The sequence below is a fragment of the Lactuca serriola genome, chromosome 5 (genome assembly GCF_051521515.1).
Source record: "Lactuca serriola cultivar US96UC23 chromosome 5, Lser_US96UC23_V15, whole genome shotgun sequence".
In the NCBI taxonomy this organism is placed as follows: domain Eukaryota; kingdom Viridiplantae; phylum Streptophyta; class Magnoliopsida; order Asterales; family Asteraceae; genus Lactuca; species Lactuca serriola.
In genome coordinates, this window is record NC_136412.1 from 272,933,378 (window position 1) to 272,952,764 (window position 19,387).

A 19,387-nucleotide genomic window follows, 5' to 3' on the forward strand; every position below is an offset into this window, starting at 1 on the left:
GATCTCATTAATTGTAGTAAAACGATGAAAAGTTAGGCGAGAACGGACGTCAAACGAAGAAGTTATGAATTTATAACGAAGTTTTTCTGTCCCGGCCTACTAAAAATAATTAATAAAAATAATATCAAAATTAGCCGACGGAGTCTAAACGAAAGTTGTAGAACGTAGTCTCACCTACGCGTGGATATAAAGAACGTCGAAAACGGAGTTCGTATGAAGAAGATATGAATTCCTGAAGTTTATTAAATATTAAATATTTAAAATTAATTCTAAATCTTGGTATTATCCGAAGAGGAGTCATCGGACTCATCCGAAGTACGCCCAGCGTACAGCTGTACGCCCCGCGTACCGCGAAGCATGACGCACCTCGCACTCAAGTGACTTCGGATACGTAAGCACTGACGATTTCGGACCAGTACGCCCCGCGTAACGCCGTACGCCCCGCGTACTCCGAGGCTCTAGCCTCCTATAAATAGGATGCGAGGGCAGCCGACTCATTTGCTCTTTTTCTCTCTTCTCTCTCCCGTTTTGCATCGTTTTGCGTGCCAGAAGTACCCCGAAGCCCCGGTATCATTCCCGAGCCCCGAAGCAAGTCCCGAGGTCCTGAAGATCCCGAGAAGTAAGATTCCCGAGCCGAAGCTCTGCCCGCGAGAAGTTCGATTTTTGTGAAGATCTTCCAGATCTACCGAAGAATACTACTTCTACAAGCCGTAGTGTTGTCCGATCATCTTCTAATCAAGTGAGTGTATACTACCTTTCATAAACACGATAATAATACAAGTATGGTTTGAGTGTATTAAGTATATTGTTGTTTATATGCGTGAGTGTGTAGTTACTTTCTTCTAACACATAAATATGAAGTATTTGCTATGAAATACGTGCTATGTGTTTATATATTAATTGTCTATTTGAGATGGGCATGGAATTGATGTTTTATACAAGTGTTAAATAATTTAAACTGTGTAAGTATTTATATCTACGAAAATGTTGGGTAGAACTTGGGTAGATGGGATAGTTGGTGACTATGGAGTTAGCGTCTATTGTATAAACCTTGGCGACGATGTGACTTTGTGCCTATTTAATGAACCTTGGCGACTATGGAGTTAACGCACGTTGAGTAAACCTTGGCGACTATGGAGTTAGCGCTTGTTGAGTAAACCTTGGCGACTATGGAGTTAGTGCTTGTTAAGTGAACCTTGGTGACTATGGAGTTAGCGCCTGATAACTATGGATTTAGTACTTGATAAATAAACTTTGGCAGCAATGGATTTCGTGCCAATTCCTTAGGAATGAATGAATGAAGGATAGTTGGTTCTTAGGGTAAAACCTTAAGAAGATAATGGGGATGGGTAATTGGGTTGATTGTTTGCTAATTAAATATAATAATTATATTATTGTGGGTTGAAAACCCTATATGCTCACCAGGCTCCTAAGCCTGACCCACTCAGTTTTCTTTTCATTACAGGTAATGGCACAAGGGTATAAGTTGGTGCACTTGACGAGAGATTTTGGATTATAGATCAGTAGTTAAATAACTATTGTAAGGTCTATTTTATATTGTTTATGCTTTTGGTCTGTATCGAACATGACATCCCAAGGTTTTATTATTTAATGAAAATACATTCTCTTTGAGAAATGTTCGGATAAATGGTTATCATATTTTTGCTTTTGGGAACAAATTCCGCAACAGTTTTCTTTAAACGATTACTCTGATTTTAAAAACAAAGCATAAACAAATCGGTCTTTTCTGGCCGTGAAATTGGGGATGTCACAGGAAACAAGTAGATTGAAGCAAGGAACTCGTGGGGATCAAGATCTACTTCAGTTGGAATCTTTTGGGAAGGTATTAAGCTGTTATCCCAACTCCATTTCATTCTAGATCTCTTTGGATGAAGTGTAGGGCTTCTTGGCTTGGTTATGAAGCTATTCTTGGGTATGAGCTCAGATCTGAAGTTGTAACTTCAAATTTGAACTCTTTTTGAATTGTAAATCCATAAAGCTATCAACTTTGCCAAGTATGAATCGTTGCTTAACTGTAAAACCTAATTTCAAGCTTGGATTTGGCATTATGAGTCCTTAGAGCCTTGCATGCACGTAAAGTTCGCAACTTTACGTGATAAGCATGCCTCGGGAAGTTGGATCTGAAGTATGGAGTCTTAGCATGGCTTAAAAAGCATATGTATGGATGAAGGACTGAAAGGACTCGGCGCGTCGCATAGTCGACTCGGCGAGTCATATGAAGATGGGCATGAACCCGGTGAGTTGGATGAACAACTCGGCGAGTCCGATGGAGATTGCCGTAGATTCGATGAGTTGGATGAACAACTCGGCGAGTCAGTAAGGGTTTCCGAATTGATAGATGCATGTGAACTTGTCGAGTTGCAAGAAGGAAAACTCGACGAGTGGCCTTAGAGTTTCGATCGCGAACCTTAGGAACTCGATGATTCACTCTGGTGACTTGGCGAGTGGGCGAGTGTCTCAAGGAACTCGGCTAGTAGCTGAGGATACTCGACGAGTTAGGGTCAACATGGACTATTGACCTTGACTGTTGACTATTGACTTTGACCAGGGGTTGACTAGTCAACTTATGGGGTATCTTGAAAGGTTGAGAACTTACGAGTATGGTTATATTATGATAATAGGTGGTGGAGTTTTGGCGGTGATCTGAGAGTTGGAGTTTATCCACCGAGTCGACATTTGCAAGGTGAGTTATCATCACTATACTAAGGGGTCTAAGGCACCAAGGCCGGCCCAATGGATTAATATCCTAGTAGTTGTTATGATAAGTATGTATTAGATATGCATGTTAATTGGATATGCTAGTTTGGTAGGCCTGTAGGACTACCTGCAATAATATTGATTATTGGTATGTGCATTGGATATAATATCCTAGCAGTGGTAATATGTTGAGTATGAGCTAGAGTTGCATTCTAGTTGCTATGCCAGTTAGGTAGATCAGTTGGACTACCGTAGTTTTATGTGATTACCTGTATGTACATTAGTTATGTTATATGTTGATATGTTATGTGGGTTGGGTTTAGGTTGTACTGCTTCGTGCGGTAGCCAACAAACCTTAAGAGCATTCCAGATACGAGCTTTGGGCCCGATAGGCAATCCACACTCGTACTGTGAGCTCGGTAGCATTCCAGATACGAGCTGTGGGCCCGATAGGCAATCCAGACTCGTACTGTGGACTCGATGGCAAGCCTGCTGTGAGTTGTAGGCCGAAAGCAATCCAGACTCACACTGTGGGCCCATGGGCAGGGGTAATCCAGTCTGTAAAGTTGTGGACCCGGTACATACTGTTAATTGTATATTGTTATGTGAAGTGTATCGGTATGTTGGCATTCCAATCCAATTGTTGAGGGCCTGGGGTATTCCATCCCGATGGATGATTGGACCCATAGTATGTTGTTGTTATTGTATGTGTATTGTGGTGTGTATGAGTATTTTGGGGGTAACTCACTAAGCTTTCGGGCTTACAGTTTCAGTTTATTGTTTCAGGTTCAGCGGATGGCCGCAGGTTGGCGAAGGAGTGACCGTACACTTTCTCGATTGACGACTATGATTTCTGGGAACTCTGATGTATAAACTATTTTGAAAAGAGATTGTAATAATTGAATGGTTTCAACGATTTAAAAAGTTTTAAATTGGATCGAATTTTATGGGTGTTACAGACTCAGAACACGTAGACGACAATCCGAAACGTCCTCCTCTATTTCTCAAAAGTCATGCAAGAATAATCATAAGGACCCTGAAGTTGGTTGCCCAATCAGCTTCTTCCCTTCCCACACTGCATATAATAGCCGATACCTTGATCCATAAATTCTCAACCGCCGAACTAACCTTACAAGCCAACCACCTCGAATTCACCATTATAACCTTGAAGGATTCCTAACCACCACAAGGTCTCTGACCAACGGCTACTTGCCGTGGAGACACTCATCCTCTTTCAAACACGTACCACATGCACTATCTCTCTTTGCACCTCTCCTTGACCACCAATAACCTTGGTCTCAAGAATCCGTACTGCAAGTCGCTATATCCAGTTCTCTAACCGCTCTTGAACAAATCTCTGTTCTACATAAAAAGTACCCGGTTCTCCCCCACTCAGGGTTCGAACCATCACCATTTGGTTCACCAACAATCTATCCCGCATACTGTTTTTAGCAGTAACCTCGCACCTACTCTTGGAAGGTGATACGCAATGTTCGAGGATCTCCTCGATGGAGATCAAGCAACTTCAAATACCCCGAATCTCAGATGAAATCCTTAGAAACTTCTCATCATGATGCCTCTAGTCATTCAGAATCTCGTACCATCCTACTACCAGACATCTCAACTGTCCAGTAGTAACCCTGACTCTCAGTCTGAAAATAATGAACTAACATACTCCTCATCCTCGACTCCTCAACCAACGTCCCATCATGTGAATTATCATAAGAGTAGGGACCTCATTTCTACACTTGATACCCATCATAGACAATAAGAGCCACCGCTCCGACATACTCCTCTTGATCGTCCTTTGCTGCAGCTGACACATGCCCTACTATGCTCAAATAGGGTGTATCCTGGTCCTTGACCATCTCGGTCCCCACTGGCAACCTGCTCATGCTATATCCTTACCTCGCGGCAGACATATTGCCGAGATACTTTGATGAAAGATCGCAGCCATAGCTACCCCACAGGGCTCACCCCCAACCTTGGAAATTAGAAATCTCAATACCTCTCCTGTTTCCCACAGGAATAGAAATAGCACCGCTCAGGTCACCGAAGGTGACATCTCCACTATCAGTCGATCAATCGACTCAGATCGTAATCCCCCATAAACACCATCCTTACTCATCTCTGAGTCCTGTGACTCCTACTGGCATCTCGCAAAAATTCCTCAGAACTAAACCGATTTCCCTCTCAAGGTATACTTCATCGAAATTCGTGCAACACAACCCTCTGCCCCCAGACTCTATCACACCCGACCTCAGTCAAAAAATCCCAATGGAATAACTGGAAAAAGGCATAAGAACTATCTGCTATGAATCATGATACTCAACCCACATTAGCTCTTCCCAATTTGTCTCAGATCATGGTGCTCGAACCATGACATCACCTCTCAATCTGCTATAAAGCATGGTACTCGAACCATGACATCACCTCTCAATCTGCTACTTAGATCCTCTGGAATACCCCCTGTATCGAGTATGGGTCCTCTGCTTTTGGTAGTACAGGCCCATACTACTTTCCACATCTACCCATACTTTCTACACAGACCATCCCAGAGTTTCTAGGTAGCTGCTCAACCTTTTCGATCACCAATTCCGTCACGCGTGTTCGCTCCCCAACGAAGTGCTCTACTCTGTCAGTGCACTCATCTAACCATGGTCACCCCCTAGGCTCTTCCTAGGTTCTCACACTTCTCCGCCATCAGCTGCTGAAGAACTTCTAATGATGTCAGCCATCTACCTCCTGAATATCGTCATATTCACTTAGTAGTTGACTCCCATCATTGAGAGTTCTACAAAGCACGAAGCAAGCAACATTCAGGCATCGAATAATCTCCACCAGCACGTAAAACCACTCTAGGATACAACTCTATTGGCTCTATTCACACTCAGCAAGTGTCACCGAACTCAAGTAACTCTACCCTACGCAGGCATCTAACTACTCCCTCGGTAGTGTCCTTCAATGCTCATCTAGGTATCTCTCCTAGATTACTCCTCTACTCAAATCCCTCTCTACTTAGGATTCTTGATGGATACTCTTACTCAGCACATACTCGAAAGCACATCACAGATAACAACACCACCAAGGCTAAGGCATCACAAATCAGGCCACTCTAGTCCTAAAAAATGAAATACCTAGCCTATCTTTAGCATGCATAATATCTCATAAAGTATCTCATAACATCTCATAACACAAAAGTAAGGGTATTTTGGAAAATCACCATTTGGGCTCTGGCTGATTTTACACACTGCTCTTTCTCGTTCTCTCTTTTAGAAATTCTTGCTCGTTTTTAGAAAAATCCTTTCTTTGAATTTTTTTTCTCAAATCCTCAGTTTGAGTCCAGATTTACCTGAAGGCACATCCGAGTCTCTCAAACCAAGGCTCTGATACAACCTTGTAACAACGTAAATTTTCAAACAAAAATTTCATTTAAAATCACATACTTTTGATAACATATTGTGAAAAAATCTCGTTTATTCAAATTACAAAACACAACTCCATTAATAATCGAGGATCCTCATAACTCTTTCTTTGGTGTGTACAATCAAGCCGGTGTCGTCCCGCAATCCTGAGAAACCTGAAACACATAACACATAACACGGTAAGCACAAAGCTTAGTGAGTTCCCCAAAATACCACGTATAACAATTCACCACTCGAGGCTATACTCTGTAAGGCCCTCCGGTCAATGTGTCTCAGTGGAACCTTCCGGCCCTACAACTCTGGTAGACCTTCCGACTCTACCCTAATGACCTTTCAGTCCTGTAGATCATTGGAACCTCTGGTCTGGTCTGCTTAAGCCTTCCGGCCTCATATAGAGCCTTCCGGCCTCATATAGAGCTTGGACCCTCCGGTCCGGTCTATAAACTCCGCATAACATAAATCACAAAGACATAATGCATAGCATACCACATACAATAGGATAACATAATACTCAATGTAAGCACATAAGACCTTCTGGTCACACATAACTACCACTCAAGGTAAAGTATAGTGAGAAGACTCACCTAACACGATGTCTAGTAAACCCTCTTGTCCGATATCCTCAATCTAGCCCCCGCCTATCACAAGGTAATATTCTAATTAATATTCTCCTTACACTCTTATCCCTGAAAGGTGGGTAGAAGACCATTTTACCCTTCCCTGACCTCTTTCACTCATTTTAACCAACCCTAAGGTCAACAAAAGTCAATTCCAGTCAACAGTCCAACTTTGACCAGACTCGTCGAGTGTACTCGGGGACTCGTTGGGTCCAGTCGATTCCTGGTATCCTCAGAAAGCTCCAACTTGACGAGCTAACCCTTAACTCATCGGGTCACTACATAACTTAGTTCATCGTAACAAACCCTGGGCTACTCGCTGAGTCAGCTGCTCGACTCGGCGAGTCTATTCAGACTCTTATGCATTCCGACGATTTTAGTGCAAGATACTTTCCCAAACTTCAGATCTATGCTCTCAAAGCCCATTAATCACGTAAAGGTTCAATCTTTATGATGACGCATTGCACATATAGCTCTAATTGACAAAATAACCCTCATAATGGTGTTTTAGGCTCAATACTCTTATGTGACTGCATTGAGCTAGGATCATGGGACTCTCTGGACCTCTCAAGGTCCAGATCTGATGTCTATGCCTCAAGGGGACTTCATTTTCGTCATAACTCAACTTAAGAGAGGGTAAAGAAACCATAAATTCATGAGATCTACTAACCATACGAAAACAGGTAGATATTTATACCTTAAACATTTATCTTTGAATGGAATAGTAGTAGATCTGAGCGCCTCCAACAATTTAGCTTGAACACTCTCCTTCTTCCTTGCAAGAATGCACCCAAAATGATGAAAATTAGCTCCCTCTTTCTCCCTATGCTCTCTGGATCAATTAGGGTCTCTCAAGGGAAGTATGGCACCAAATGAAGGCCATAAGGGACTTTAAATAGGTCACACACCCGGATAATTAGGGTTTTCCTTAGCAGAACTGACTTGACGAGTCAGATACCCGACTCGTCGAGTCCATTCATTAAACACATCACCAAAACACGACCCTACTCGACGAGTTAAGGCACCAACTCGTCGAGTCACTCCTCATATCTCGAAATGAATACTCAAAATATTATCCCTGTAAAATCCGGATGTTACATATTTATACTAGAAAATAAAGAGAGGAAATTATGTCTTCTTATGAGAATGTTTTGACAGAAATAAGAGGAACAATATACATGAAGTAATGAGGGTTTTTGATGATGAAGGTTGGGTTGAAGACCAATGGTTGTGTTGTAAGATAATCCAAGAAATCAGAAAGAAAGGATTGATGGAAGCTTAAATTTTCTTAGTAATTTAGAAATGAAGAAGCTAAAATAATATATATATATATATATATATATATATATATATATATATATATACACACACACACACACACACCCCATCTTAACCAACACATCTAACAACCTCTAAACTAACTTTTACAATGAAATGAAGAAAATGCCCTTATAGTTAAAATATACATAATATCTAACTAACTAACTAACTAACTAACTAACTTCAAAACTATTTCTAACCCCCCTCCCCCCCTCAATCTGGATGGTATGGAAATAAACCCAGATTAAATGTAGCTTGTAAATGTTGGGGTCCATATAAAGCTTTTGTAAAGACATAAACAAGTTGTTTTCTAGTATTAACATGAGGTAAGGATATTAACTCTTCTTGAAGCTTTTTACGAACAAAGTGGCAATCAATTTCAATATGTTTAGTGCGTTTGTGGAAAACTATATTTTTTGCAATGCATATAGCTGCCAAATTATCACACTTGAGTGGAATTAGTGTAACTTCAATGACACCTAATTCTGCAATCAACCTACTCATTTATGTTAACTCTACACAAACTCTCTGCATTTTACGATATTCAACCTCTGTTGAAAAAGAGAAATGGTTGTCTGTTTCTTTGATTTCCATGAAACAGGATTGCCACCAAAAGGAATAAAGAATCCACTAACTGATCTCCTTGTGATTGGGAAAGCATCATAATCATAATCACAATAAGCTTCTATTTGTAAAGAAGATTTGTTGTTAAAGAAGAGAACTTTAATAGAAGTTCCTTGTAAGTATTGCAAAACATGGAGAGCATCATCATAATGAGATTGGCATGGATTTTGATTGAATTAGCTTAAATATTGCACAACATAAGAAAGACCAGGTCTTGTGTGCAATAAAAAATTAAGCTTGCCAATCAGTAGTCTGTAGATAGTAGGATTTGATAAGGGATGAGGCATTTTTTGGTAACAATTATGGTTTAAATGGTAATGACATGGTGACAGTTTTTGAAGAAGTTATAAAATAAAGCTTAAAAAGTTCTTTGATAAACTTGTGTTGATGAATAATCATGCCATTATTAGTATATTGAAACTCCAAACCAAGAAATAAATTTAAAAAACCCAAATCCTTGATTTGAAATTCTGCATCTAGGAAAGCCTTAAGGCTTTGGATCTCTTCATTGTCATTTCCTATCACTAGTATATCATAAACACACACAACAACAATCACCATAGGCTCATTTGACTTCTTTATAAAAAGAGAATGATCATTTTGTGAATGAGTATAGCCTTTGGAATACACAGAAGTTGACAGTTTGGCATACCATTGCCTAGAGGCATGACTTAATCCATATAAAGATTTCTTTAACCTATATACTAAGGAAGGAGTTGAGACTGAGTGACCTAGAGGTAGCTTCATGTAAACTTCCTCATGTAATTTTACATGACAAAAATCACTGTTCACATCAAATTTATGAAATTTTCATTGTTTCTTCAAGGCTAAAGTGACAATGCATCTGATGGTATTGAATTTGACAACATGCGAGAAGTATCATGGTAATCTATTCCTTCCTTTTGTGTAAAACCCTTTGCTACCAATCTTTATTTATATCTTTCTATAGTTCCATTGACCTTGTATTTGACTTTGTAAACCTATCTACATGAGATAGGGTTCTTTTCTTTTGGGATTTTTACAATATCCTAAGTATGATTAGCCTCCAATGCACTAAATTCTTTGTTGATAGCTTCTTCCCACTGAGGATTCCATTTAACCTCATGGTAGAATCATGGTTCTTGAACATTAGTGACCAAATGAAAAGCATATCTTTTCAAATCAACTGCAATAGTTGGTATATCATGAATAATAAAAATATTAGTTAGAGTATGAGGGCAATTTATGGAATCATGAATTATGACATGATTACATATGTAATCACTGAGATGATTAGTTTGTCTAGAAGTTATTGAAGACCCTCTTCAAGGAATGGTTGGAGATATAGTGAAAGAAGTTGTTGGATCAATAATGTGAGTATCTATATCGGAATGGTGATGTTCTAAATTAATAGGAAGAAATAGATTTGGATTAGTATTTGGAGTTTGAAAATTGTGAAGATGGAAAATGCTAAAGAATTTGACATCTCTGGAGACATGAATGATTTTGATGTGAAGATACAAAAATTTGTATGCATTATTACTAGGCGGATAACATAAAAGAATGAATGAATGGGATATGGCTTATAAACTTATCTCTTCCTGCAACTGGAGTAGCTATAAAGCATACACATCCAAAAGCACTCAAATAAAATAGGTCATGTTTCTTTCTATTTAAAGCGTTATATGGAGTTTGATATTGAAGGACTTTTAAAGGGATTATGTTGATTAAATGAAAATTTGTTTTTATGCATTCACTCTAATATGCGACCCCCAAAACAGATTTAAAAAACAATGCTCTTGTTGTCTCAAGAGCATGTATATGCTTTCTTTCTACCAAACCATTTTGTTGAGGTGTATATATAAGTTATGGATGTTTAATGAAGTATGCTTTGGTTTGAATAAATTCTCGAGCTTCATTACTTGACCCCATTTCATATAAATTATTAGATCTTATTACTTTTATTATTTTGGAGTATTGAGTTTGAATAAAAGCAACAAAAGCTTTTAAAACTAAAAAGGCATAACTCTTGTGTTTCAAGAAATGTAACCTAGTATGATGATCCACAATAGTTATGAAGTATTTGTGCCCATCATAAGAAATATTTTTATATGGTCCCCATGTGTTAATGTGAATAAGATTAAATGCATCAATAGAAATAAACGATACTTTTAGGAAAATGCAAACGATGTTGTTTAGCCTTTGCACAAAAAATACAAGTATTAAGTTTTTTATAAAAATGTTGAGTGGATACAAGTGAAAGTTTTTGAAGTTTCTGTAATGGGACATGACCAAAATGTCTACGCCACAACAATACATTAGATTTTGTAAATTTTACAGAATTATAAAACATGGATAGAAAAGAAAAAACTGAAAAACTGAATGACAAAGAAGTTTTAAGTGTCCTAAGATAAAAAAAATACACAAAGATCATTAAGTCTATTTCCAAGAAATCCAAGTGAAAGCTTATTATTCAATAAGGGGTCCTGCACATGACAAGTCTTGTCAATGAAGAGCACAAAGGTTTTAAGTTGATAAGTAAACTTAGTTATTGAGACTAAGTTGTACTTGAAACAAGGGATATAGAAAACTCCTTGAAGGGTAAAATTTTCATGTGTCTTGACATCACAAAAAATAATAATCAGATATAGTATGTCTAGCCGGAAGACCAATAAAAATGATTGAGAAAGTTTTGTCATGGAAGAAAAAAGAGAACTATTAAACACATATGGTCAGTAGCACATGTGTCTATAATCCATTAGAAATATGGATGTAAAACAAAATATGATTTGTCAACATTAGCATTGAAATTTGAGAAACAAAAGGATTTACCTTCATTTTTCATTGCTCCTTGAGTAACATATGAATTGATCGAATTGGATGTTGGAAATTATGTGACAAAACTTATACTATGAAGTTGAAGAAGATGTTCATATTATTCTGTAGAATTGGTAGGAGCAGAGACAATAGTGACGTTTTGAACTACATATTTGGTATCACCCTTCTTTGTTTTGGTAAACTTAAAATTGGATGAGAATCCATTTAGTCTGTAGCATTGTGCTTTACTATGTCCATTCGTTTTGCAGTGAGTACACACAAGATATTTATGGGAGACATTATTGTGTTATCACTTGAAGCATACATAGTAATAACATCAGGATGAAAATTTGATGAAGATCATATACCTCTTTGTCATTCTTCTTGAATCACCATAGAGTAGACTGTGGAAATAGTTGGAAGAGGTTTTATCATCAAGATTTGACCACGTAGAATATTATAAGAATCATTTAACCCCATCAAAAACTGAATTAAACGTTGATCTTATAAGAACTTGTTAATAGCCATAACGAGATTATATAAACAAGCAGGAATACTCTGAACAACCCAAAGTTCATCCTAAATTGTACTCAATTTGGTGAAATAAGAAGAAAAATCACATTAACCTTGTGCAAAATCGACTACAAATTTTGTTGAATTTGATATAGTAATGCATCATCAGATTGCTCATATCTATGACTCAACTTAGTCTAAATTTCTCTAGTGGTTTGAAGAAATAAGAGACTATCGGAAATATTATGATGTAATGGATTAAGAATCTAGCTGATTACCATTGAATTTGCACGAAACCATGCAAAGTAAGTTGAGTCGATAATTATAGTTGCAAAAATGGAGCCATTCATGAAACCAAGATTGTTTTTAGCAGCTAATGTATCAGTATCGATCGTTTCCAAGAGTTGAAACCAATTCCATTAAAAGAAGTAAATCTTAAGATCAATCCTGGATTATCAGATGACACTATGAAATATGGACTTGAATGATTGAGATTGGATGAATTGTTGATCGAATTAGATGAAGCCATGTCGAACAATAATGATATGATCAAAAGAAAAAGTGGGATCAAATCAATTGGATTGAAAAACCCAATGAAGAAAAGATGATCGAAAGTGAATTAGATCAAAATAACCGAGTCTGATACCATGTTGTAAGATAATCAAAGAAATGAGAGAGAGGATTAATGAAAGCTTAAAAATTTTCATTAATTTAGAAATGAAGAAGCTAACAAAAATATACACATAACTGATCTTAACTACAAGATCTAACAATCTCTAAACTAACTTTTACAATAAAATAACAAAAATGCCCATATAGTTAAAACAAACAGGTTACTGCGTGTTGGCTTTGCAACTCTATTTTCTAATGTTTATTTTCATGAGTCTTCAACCTAGCTTTCATTATTAACAACCCTCATTACCCCGCCTATTGTTTGTGTTTTATTCTATCTATTAAAACATCCTCATAAGAAGACATAACATGTTCTTGTTTCTTTCCTATTATAAATTAGTGGTGGAAGAGATCTGTTAGTGAGACTCCTCTGCTAAACTCTCTCTCTCTCTCTCTCTGTGGGGTATATATATATATATATATATATATATATATATATATATATATATATATATATATATATATATATATATATATATAAAAGTAGAAACAATCCCCAAAACATCACAAGATAATTTGGTCACTTTATATCTATTAGTGACCTAAGCCGAGACTTAATAAAACAATAGGGATGATCAAATATTAAAATTGAAAGAAAAAACAAAAGATTGAATTCAAAACCAAACAAACAAACATATACCCACCATATATGTAATTTGCTCTTATTTTAATTATTTTTAACTATAACATATAAACAAAACAAAATAATTATTTCATAAAACAAAATAACAAATAGTTAGTTATATATATTTATTTTTATAATATCGCCGACCTACACGTGTACAACAACGTGCGTTGGAATAGTAAGGCTGTAGTGGAAGAAAGTAGTGTTCCAAGCACAAAACGGAAAAATTAAAAAAAACATTCAAAAAATTTAAAAAATCCAACTAGTGAGATCATATTACTGTTTAGAGAGGAACAAACTTTATATATATATATATATATATATATATATATATATATATATATATAGATCATATTACTGTTTAGAGAGGAACAAATTATATATATATATATATATATATATATATATATATATATATATATATATATATATATATATATATATATATATGAAAAAGTTCAATAGAGAACCATAATTATGGGTTCTTCAAGGAACCAAATCTTTTTTTCAATTTCTAGAGCTTATTCTTTATCGAAAAAAAAATATAAAAATATCTAAATTCATATATTAACATTGTGAATGTGAAAAATATTTTTCGGATTCACGTTGTGGATTTTCGAAGATTCACATTGTGAATTTGACGTAAAAAAAAATAACAAAAATTTTGAATTTTATATCATTGGTAAAAGGATAAAAAGTTATGAATTTCTGTATTTTTAGTTTCTTTTTGATAAAAAATAAGTTCTAAAAGTTGAAAAAAAGATTGGTTCCGTGGTTAATTATGGTTCTCTATTGAACCTCACCCCCTATATATATATATATATATATATATATATATATATATATATATATATATATATATATATATATATATATATATATATATAAGATTGGGTTCAACAAGGAACCATTCTAAACCTTAGAACCAATCTTTTTTCTCAACTTTTAGAGAATTTTTCATCAAAAAAAAAAAAAAAACTAAATATATAGATATCCATAACTTTTTATCTTCCATCTATTGATATCAAATTTGATAAAATAAATTGATCTGTTTAGATTCACACTATGAATTTGTTCAGATTTACATTGTGAACCTGTACCCTGTGAAATTTGTGCAGATTCACACTATAAATATATGTAGATTCACACTGTGAATTTGTGCAGATTCATACAATGAATTTATAAAAAATTAATGATTTATAGTGCAGATTCACAATGAGAATATGAACATATAAAAAAGTAAAAAATAAATAAATATCAAATTTGATATAAATGGAAAGAGAATAAAAAGTTATGAATTTCTATATTTTTAGAATTTTTTTCGATAAATAATAACATCTAAACTTGAAAAAATAGTGTTTGTTGGTTCTATGGTTTAGAATTGTTCATTGTTTAACACACACAGGTTGAGAACGTGAGAACATATATGGGCCATCTAATTTTTAAGATGTGTGGCTATAATTAATTGTTATTTTTCTAATTATTAATACATTTAAATTTAAATTTTAATTTTTAAATTAAAGAAAATTATAAAGGCTATTAAGGTAAATAAGCATTACCCTAATTTTGTAAACTCCTATAATTATTCTATGCCTTTCTGTTTCTTGACCTAATCTCATAGATCATTAAATCGATGAAACAAAAGCAGCCTCCTTCAACTCGATCATCATCAGAAGTCTCCATCACCAAAATCCTCCAACGCTTCAACGCCAAATCGGCCTCCTGCAACTCGATCTCTAATCGTTCTCCTACAACTCGATTTTATTTCATTGGTATTCATTGGAGATTCTAGACTTCCATCCTTGAATCCGATGAAGCGGAAGCGGAAGGGGCCATCCAATTGGGAATAATGGCGGCCTGTGTAGTCTTATTTGTGCCAATGGCTATGGCAGGATGGCATCTTAGTCGTAATAAAGTTCTCTTCTTCAGCGGTGCTCTTTTCATCAGTCTAGCTATATGTATTCACCTCATTCCTTATTTCCCTTCTGTTTTCCCCTCTTCTCCGACTGTTCTGTTACAACAAGATCCCACACCTTGCATTTCTTTAATAAACGAGGTTAATTTCCACTCCAATTTTGATGGGTTTTCATTGGATTTCAAAAACAACTCTCGATATTTCGATTGTGATTTCCAGAAATTGAGTTGAATCGATGTCTCAGACCTACTAAATGGTTCATGGATCGTTGTCGCAAGCGATTCACAGGCGCGATTGTTGTGGTTTCGTTGTTAGATTTGGTTTTGAGTTTAGATGAAATGGATTCGATTCAGGAGGATTTTTTTAAATGACATTGTAATTATCATATCGTGGTTGAAGAAATTTGGATGAAATTGGACTTCATTTGGGCACCTTATGCTACTAATCTCACTCATGTCATTACGGATTTCAAAAGAAACAATACTTATCCAGATGTGTTAGTGATGAGTTCAAGTTTATGGCATATGTTACACTTCACAAACTATTCCGATTACAGAGTTTCATTACGATTTCTAAGGGAATCATTGATTCCATTCCTTCCAGTGGGATCTGATTCTACTCGAGGATTCCATTTGTTTTGGCTAGGCATGCCAACTTTGATAAACATAATGCTGAATACAAAAGAGAAAAGGGTAAAGATGACAAGTGAGATGTGCAATTTATATGATCAAGAACTTTATAAATCAGAATGCTGAAGTCCTAGATTAGGGCTTTGGAGGATCGGATTCGATCGGTGAATCTGGTGTGGATTCTTGGACAGAGATGATGGGTGCAAAACTGAGAACCCTAGCTTCTGCAGTCTACTACATCTTTCTTATCTTTAAGTCTCCTGATCTCTCTTTATGAATACATTTAGAATGTGTATTTATTTATGAATAACATTGTATTCATCTATGAATAGTATGTGTGGATGAATGTATTTATTTATGATTAGAGGTATTCATTTATTCATTTGTGAATAGCGGGGTACTCATTTGTTAATAACAATGTATTCATTTGTGAATAGCAGTGTAATCATGTGTTAATGAGTGTATTTATTTATGATTAGAGGTATTCTTTTTATTTTCAGTTGATTAAAAAAAGGAATTGGATTACTTGTAAATTGATATGTATTCTTTTGTGATTGGAGTAGTTTCATGTTTTTTGAAAAGAAAAATCATTTGTGAATATAAATGTATTGATTTGGGGTTAGATTTATATTCATTTTTTTTGAAGAAAAAAAAACATGAAATAGGAGAAAAAATTTGATTTTTTTCATTTTGAAATAAATTTTGGTAAAAATGTTTTTTATATTCCATTAATAAGAAAAACAAAAAATCAAATATTTCTTTCTTTTTGGTAACTGATCCTAAATTTAAAGGAATTTGATTGAATTTTATTTTATTTTAACTTAAATAAAATATACAATTGCTTATATACCCTTATATATTGATTGACTCAGAACTGTTCTCGCGTTCTCAACCTTTTAGGTGTTCTCATTTGATCATTTCTCTCTCTCTCTCTCTCTCTCTCTCTCTCTCTCTCTCTATATATATATATATATATATATATATATATATATATATATATATATATATATATATATATATATATAGAGAGAGAGAGAGAGAGAGAGAGAGAGAGAGAGAGAGAGAGAGAAAGAAAGGGTGTGAATTTGTCATTATTTATCGCAACTCAATCATTTAAATTGACAATTATATATATATATATATATATATATATATATATATATATATATATATATATATATATATATATATATATATATATATATAAATCAGATTGATGTATAGTATCAGAAGTCATCAAAAAGAAAAAAATTAGTAAATCATTTTGGCCTGCTTGTATTCCACTTGACAGCAAAAGCATATGATAAAACAATAAAAGTCACTTGGATGATATTTTTTCTATCAAGTCATTAAGTTTTGAGAGACTTGTCCTTATCCATTTCTAATGAGACAAATTTATTTCCAACATCCTTTTCGTCTGACTCCCGAAAAACATCTATCAATACCACATTAAATGATAGATATATAAGCTGTTTACATTAAAATTTTATAAACTTCATGTTTTTTTGTTGATGTTTTTTAAACTTTAATCACAAAATTAAAAGGCTAGACATAGTTAATTGTTATTATTTATAACCGACTTTTTAGATACGATCATAGAATAACGACATGTTTTTGGATTTGTCTAACCTAAGGTGATTAATCACTTATTTTCTACATACATAGTCAAAATATTTTGACTCCCTAAACAATCTTGTCAACATTTTGATTTGAATAGTATATGTTGAATATAGTTGATTTTGTGGTAATAAACTTAAAACTAGCGTGATAAGTTAATAACTCAATATTTTAAACCAAGAGACATAAATTTTGAAACTATATTTACAAAGTATGTTGAAAAAAAAAGGGTAAATTACACCAATTGTCCCTCATGCATATGTTAAAAAGCGTGTTTAGTCCATATTTCCAAAATTAACTCAGACCGTCCCGTATGTGCTTAAAACTTGCACACTTCCTCCCTGATATGCATTTTTGTTGCGAATGTAGTTCCTGCTAGATCTAAAATGACCATAATGTCCTTTGTGTATTTGTTTTCCATTTATTTTAATGTTATTATTATTATTATTATTTTTAAAAAGAGTAAACATATCATGCCTACCCACCCCATCCCAATTGTCCCTTCCAGATCTCCATCTGCCTCACCCAAACCCACTTCCCTTAAAGTAAACATTTGGCCACCGGACCACCACCGCAAAATGAAGTAGCATCACCGCAAATGGAAAACTATCGAAAATCTTCACCCCGTTTCTATGTTTCTGTCTCATACACTTGGATCTACCTCTCTATAACTTCACCAAAAAAACCCAAAATTCTCATCAATCGCAAACCCTAATCCCAAATTCTCATTAAATCTATTACCTTTAACGAAACCAATTCAATCTTTTACCTGGCCCTGTAGAGAAAATTAAGATCACTCCAATCAAATCTGATTCCAAGACCAGGAATCTTATTATTAATCTTGAGATAAATCGCTTCATCAGGTTGGACACAAAGCACGAGCTCATTTGTAGCCTTCTCCAAATCCATTTCGAATTGTTGTTTGTAAAGATTATCATGAATACGTCGATGGAAGCGTTAGGAAGGAGGGGACACATATGGCGACCCATTGGAGGGAGAAGAAGAACATGGGCTATAAAACAAAGCCTTGCCAACGTATTCTCTTGCCACTTCATCTACCACTTTATCGGCCTTGCTTTACAATAGATTTATAGACGACGAGGAAATGAGATATGAGCTTGAAAGTGAGGACAGAAGACGAGGACCTCTCTGCTGCCGTCGTGGGAGAAAGGATGAGGAACTTATGTGGTCTCACCGGAGAGTTAGGTTTTAGGTGGTTGTTGGTAATGGTAAGAATGAGGGAGATGAAAGAAATTGGCGAAAAGGAGGGAGGGGGTGGTAGAGATATTTATTTCTTTTTTTAAGTCTAAAAATGATTAACAGATAAAAGAAAATTAAAAAAGAAATTATTAAGGGCAAACTAGTCTTTTTATGTCTAGAGGGATGAAGTGTGCAAGTTTTAAACAAATGAGGGACAGTCCGAGATAATTTTTGAAAATAGGGACTAAACACGCTTTCTGACATATACACGAGGGACGATTGGTGTAATTTACACTTTTATTAGAGTAAATTAGATGAATGGTCCCAATGGTTTGAATATATACATATTTGGTCTTTAACTATTTTTCTTAACTTGAATAGTCCTTAGTATGTTTTAGTTGCATCTTTTAGGGTTGAACACAGTGCAGTTCGGTAGGGTTATTGTCCAAAACTGAACTGTTAAACATAAATATTATTAATAAATAATTAATAAATATCATATATAGTTATTTAATATATTAAATTCGAGTTATTGGTTATTGGAAAATTAAAAAAAGGACATTGGGTAATCTAACCATTTTTTTATGTATTAAAAAAAACAAATTACCACTATAATTCTTTTTCCTGCAAAATGACAATTGTTTCTAAAATGAGCCATTCAGAAGTCTATTTTGGAATGTGTACCTCGGCCGACCCATCAAATGATCCTATGAATT

General features: G+C 35.1%; 1 pseudogene; it reads left to right on the plus strand.

The window, feature by feature from the left end:
• Positions 1–15,159: 15,159 nt before the first annotated feature.
• LOC145050502 (protein ALTERED XYLOGLUCAN 9 pseudogene) lies at positions 15,160–16,081 on the plus strand (annotated as a pseudogene).
• The last annotated feature ends 3,306 nt before the right edge of the window (positions 16,082–19,387 follow it).